At 37.1% G+C, this 6,000-nt stretch overlaps 1 protein-coding gene across 1 annotated transcript in view; it reads left to right on the top strand.

Annotated features, from left to right (window-relative positions):
- The first annotated feature begins 1,413 nt into the window (after positions 1 to 1,413).
- LOC145998444 (facilitated trehalose transporter Tret1-like) overlaps positions 1,414 to 6,000 on the top strand; it is a 29,511-nt gene continuing 24,924 nt past the window's right edge. The window contains exon 1 of the mRNA XM_083134856.1: positions 1,414 to 1,566. The gene's annotated coding sequence lies outside the window, so the exon portion shown is untranslated. The remainder of the gene's footprint in view (positions 1,567 to 6,000) is intronic.

Raw genomic sequence — 6,000 nt, 5'->3', positions numbered from 1 at the left:
CATATTTGCACTGTTGCCAATACTTGTAAACCTGGTTCCAGGACTTTATATCTAAAACCACGGAAAATGATTTTATCTACTTCTCAATTTTCTTCCAGCAAATTTACAAATCTAAAGACTAATAACATTCTTCTTGGTGTATCAGTCATTAAGCTAATGAGTTCATTCTGCATTTAGTTTCCCGAATAAGGGCTGTGGATTTCGCGAGTGTATATCCGTAGACTGTTGGGGGCTACAGAAGAAAATGATGTTCCTTTCCAATTTATTGAGTGATTGAGTTGGTGTTTTAAGTCCACTTTATACAAAGTAAGGCTAATCGGGACTGGTTCTACAGTGTAAAGTGGGATCCGAACCACTCTGAGCATCCACCGGGTATCGAACCCGGAACCCCTTGATTACAAGGCGACGATGCTACCATGTGCCACCCCCCCCCCACACATACATATACATATATATTATATGGTGCATAAATAGTTTGTTAATTTATAATACTTTGATAGAAAAAATCTTACGTTTGGGCCCCCCCCAAACTGATCAACCTAGCTACGTCCCTGGTTACACGCAAAGTAAACAAGTATAAAACGTGAACATGTGACTCGCACACCCCACCCTTCCTCAGACCACGAGAAAAGGCTAATAACGCACAGATGACAATCAGGCTACAATACGTGCTTCACACTGCCACTGCGCGTGTCCAGAGAACCTCATCGACTTTGAAACTGTCCCTCCTGACCTTAAGAAAATTTTGGGGAGTGTTGCAAATTACTCGCCAATTGTAAGTTAAACATGCGAGAGGAATATTAGTGTGTCCAGAATATTGTGCAGAAAGGGTTGGGTGGATCGAGGGTCTAAGTTTATTCTGCTATATTTTATTTTGACACACCAAAGAACAAATATCCATATTTACAGAAAAGTGATTGGGTGGGAAATCTAGATTAAAAAAAAAGTCTCGAGGTTTTATTGTTTGCTATAGCTATGCATAGACACACGAAACTGAAATTTAAGAATTATCGAATTGAGGGAATCATTCAAAAGTCCAAGATACAATGACAGGTTAAACTTTCAGTTTACTTACAATTTGAATGTAAAAAACCTTTCGCGGACAATTTGACTGTGCCTACTTTGTAATCAATTAGACAGTACGTCATATATGAGTTTAAAAACTATATACATAAATACGCTATTTTAGAAGTTATTCGCAAACCCTCAGATTACACGAAAGGTCAAGCGTAGTGGTTAAAAATAGATAAAACCGAGATAAGCTTGAATCGAAAGGTCAGAAAGGAAAAGAAACAGCTATTTGTAGAACTGCCTGTCACCCACAAGAACTGGATTCAGAGTCACGATTCCCACATCGTATTGAGGAAGATTCCACTGTGGGTTGTTTACTTGCCATCTGATTCTTGCTTGTGTACATTGAATATTCACATACACACGTCTGAGTATTGGACTAGGTTGCTCAGTCAAGTTAAAACATCAGGAATGGTTAGACAAGATAGAATCTAGACAAACCGAATTCTGATTTTAAAAATTGAAGTCGCTGTATTTAATAGTCATGGAATCTTGGTAAGTGATTTTCATTTTTACTTGTCAACATGGTAAAGAAAGTGTATTTAAAATGAGGGTCGAGCATTTAAGGTGCGAGGGGAGGGTAGACAGGAAAGCACGGGTTTATTTGTTTATTCTTGTGTACAGTTGAAAACTTAAAACTACAGATATGACATAGACGGAAACTTGGACACTTATTGTGACAAAGGCTTCATTACATTCACTTGCAGAGTGAGCATAACACGGCAAAGTCTTTGACAAAAATAACTAAGAATAAACGATGCAGTTCGCCGAATTGAATTCCGATCAGCACATGACTTTTAATAAATTCTCGCAAATACAATTCTTACATTGTGGTCTCAAATGTTTTAAAGTAAGTGCGACGACTGCAAGAATAATAATCTGCTTTACTTTATTTTCCCTTGCATGATTTACTCCTTCACACTCACTGCGGAGGACTTGACACTTTCCCGAATACATAGTGTACTTCCAAGAACGTATTTAAGGGGGGTTCCGGGGATCCGGACCCCCCAAAGACTTATAAAGTACAACAATAAAAGTAATGATATAATAAAATAACTAAAAGTAAATAATGAAAATATACTTGTTCTTTAATGTCCGCCAAACTTATTGGAAGGCAAGGATTATATGTATTAGAATCATACGATTTTGACTGACAGTACCAAAGAAGATTTATAGGAAATATTTATTACTACATATAATAACATGCATATTGGATCCCACTTTAAACTGTAGGGCCAGTCCTGATTAGCCTTACTGTACATAAAGTGGACTTAAAACACCAACTCAACAACAACAATAACATGCATAAAATATTACCAGGAACTTTGCTTTTCGACAACTGGATCTAACATGTTTTTTGATACTCAATAAATATTCAATTTTTATCTATTTGACATTAATTTCCTTGCTACGGCAGTTGATTGTTTACAAATTTTGCCGACCTTAACTGCACGTAAGCTAGAATGAATACGCACTATCCTTATACCGTCTTTTTACTTATTCATGTAATGAAAATATAATATTAATTAATTTGAATATTTTAATTAATTAAATATACTTATAATTATTTTATTTTGAACATTATTATTGTTATTATATTATATTATTATTGTTATGAGACATATGATTCGGACCCCCCCCCCCCGAAATGTATTTCTAGATACGTGCCTGTGTACTTCATATTGTAAATTGTGTATTTTACGTTGCTTTTCTAACTCTCTATTTCTCTACGTAATTTGAGATGATTATGTTGAAAGATAGATGCAATTCATGAAAAGTCAAACAAAAAGTAACAACCATTCTAGGATTCGAGTTCAGATGCCGAGAGTATGAGTTTACTTTAATTTGAGTTTGTTTTTTAAGTGCTTTTTATGCACAGAAGGGCTAATCGGGACTGCACCTAGAGCTGAAAGTCGGATTCGAAGTACCGGGTATCCAACCCGGCAACCCTTGATTACAAGAGGACGATATTCTTAAGGTTAAGAATATAACCTTGTAATCAGGTGGTCCTGGGTTCGATTCTCAGTCATTACTTCAGCCAGCCCGGCTTTTTTTTTTTAAGGAAGCATGGAACTCCTTCCCCAACCAAATTGCTCACGAGGATCAAATATTAGTGTTTACTCCATGTATAAATAAAAGTTATGCAATGGCTAGCCCTTCTCCATAAGCATGTCACTGGGTAATGGAATCAGCTTATTTGTCTACAAACCACCTCTAAATATGGAAATCAAGGGGTCCCGGGTTCGATACCCGGTGGAGGCACATAGTGGTTCGGATCACACTTTAAACTGTAGGTCCAGTCCTGATTAGCCTTAACGTGCATAAAGTGGACTTAAAACACCAAATGAATCAATCAATCACTTTAAATATGGATGAAATTAGAAATGGCGGGACAAGAAGAACATGAAATTTTTAAAACAGGGTTTCCAACTTGATACGCCTCCAGAGAAGAGAGAGCATAAAATATATCATCAAGGTGTTTTCTTTTTAAATTTATATTAATGTAACCGAGTCAGGGTTTTTTAAAAGATTTGGAGCCTCCCACGGCGCGGTGGTAAAGTCGTCACCTTGTAATGAAGGGGTCACGGGTTCGATACCCGGCAGAGGCACATAGTGGTTTGGATCCTAGTTGTAGGTCTAGTCACAATTAGCCTATCTGTGCATAAAACTAGACTTAAAGCAAAACTCAATGAAACAGAATTTTCCAACTGGGAGGAGGAGGGGGGTTGTGTTGTATTTAGGAGGTGTAAGGGTATATTTAGAGCCAAAACGTACATAAATTGGGCCATTGTGAAAACGTTTATGGGGTGTTGAGGAAATTTTTGGGGGAGGGCTGGATAAAAAAAAATCCAGTGTCGGATCTACAAGCCGGAAAACACCGCAGTGCGGAGACATTTAATCCTTTAGGGGTATCTCAGCCACTGACATAGTAGAGGGTTCGTATATGCGTATGTAAAAAATAAACATAGGTACTCAGGGGTACAGCAATGTATACAATATATACAGGTAAAGATAAGTTAAAGCTGCTTTATGCGGGGACAAAGCCAGAAAAATTCCGATCTTAGATCACCCACCCCGAGTGCCCCGCGTGGCAGTCAGACTGAATCAAATCAGGCTAGAATTTAATGAGAAATGCATTGGTGAAGGTTTCTTCAACCTATCTTTAATCAGGAAGCAGTTATGACTGCATGATTGTAACAAATGTATCATGTTCCAGGTGTGAGAAAACAGTGTCGTATATATCACATCACTCGCTTCCAATTTAAAAATTTTGAATTGAATTCAAATATGGCGGCCACCAATATGGCGGACGTCCGCTTGGAACACACCAAAGTTTAAGCTGTTTCTACCATGACCAATTGTACCCAGTCTAACTCCTTTACTTTTTATGTGTTTATGTGACTTAGTCAACATGAGATCAAGAATTACACACATACACATACATTATGTATGTATGTATGTATGTATGTATGTGTGTGTGTGTGTGTGTGTGTGTGTATATATATATACACACACACACACACACACACACACACACACACACACACACACACACACACATATACGTATATATGTGTGTGCGTGTGTGTAAAGGTAGGTAGGTAGGTAGAGGGGCCTTTGGTAATATTTTGCAGGGGGGGGAGGCGATATTTGTAGATCCGGCAGTGGATCGAGTTCCAAAAATATTACACATATCTACACAATGGAAAATGTAATTTTACCAAAATCTTATAAGTTTTGTAGGAATAAAACTCACTTTTTCTAAAAGCACTTTCTTCAAGAATTTAGAATTTCAGCGCGATTATTCCAAATGCCTATCTTTAGTGAATGTAAATCCACAATAACGTAACTCAAGAGCTCAATATTATGGACGCGAGTTAATGGAATGTATAAAATTGTTGGTTCACATCATGCGCATACAACATTGGCAATGAAATGGAAACGCCCTTGTTAGTTTTCTATGCTCTGATTTAGAAAATTGCAGAGGTTGAAAGGGCATTAAATGGTAAATTTTGAAGTCAAAAGTTTATGTACTGAGATTAGCGCCATAATTGGCCTTGATTGAGAGTAAAGGGAACAAATTAAACCAGCTGAGTGTGGTTTAAACGAAACAAACACAAGAGCTCATCTTCTGCATATATGGTACCAGTGGCGGCGATATCGGCCTTTCGGTCTCTTAAAGAACTGAATAAGTGACCCTTAATAACTTTTCAATTCTATTATTTGAGAAAATCAAATATTTAAAAAATATATACATTGGACAGAACTAAGGTTCCTTAACGAGTGTGGTAGGGAATCAATCATTTGAGGGTGAACCTAATTTCTTAACCTCCACAACATACACGCATTGAAGATTTGGGTGGTGCCACAATGCTTGCGTAGGTCTTGTAGACCTACCACCAAAGAGCTGCTAAATGGTCTGAATGTAATGCACTCAAATTGAATTCATCCAAGTCTTACATTTTAACTTTATTCACAACGAGTAACCTCAAAAAGTTTAGAAGAATTAAAACTCCCCCTCCCTACACTGAATAATTCCAAAATACAGAAAGTAGAAACAGCACGCAACCTTGGCATAATATTGGACGAGAATCTACAATGGGGTTCTCATGTCACACATATAATTAAAAACTCGATAGCCAAACTGAAATCACTTTTTCCATTAAAACATATGCTAAGCAAAGAAACGAAAACTCACCTAGTCAACACACTTGTAATGCCAAAAATTGATTATGCTTCCCCCGTATTTATAAACATCCACAGTGCTCTAAATTACAAGATACAAAAACTTCAAAACAGTTGCATAAGATTTATACTGAATGTCAAAAGAAGAGAACATATCCCCGTACTTACAGGAACTTAATTGGTTAAACGTTAGAAGAATAGGAGAACATTTTTGGCATTGTCGTTATTGTACAGGATCCTGAA

Source organism: Lepisma saccharinum, chromosome 14 (genome assembly GCF_977018435.1).
Source record: "Lepisma saccharinum chromosome 14, izLepSacc3.1, whole genome shotgun sequence".
In the NCBI taxonomy this organism is placed as follows: domain Eukaryota; kingdom Metazoa; phylum Arthropoda; class Insecta; order Zygentoma; family Lepismatidae; genus Lepisma; species Lepisma saccharinum.
Note: the sequence above shows the minus strand (reverse complement) of the source record. Positions and strands in the feature narration are given on the sequence as shown.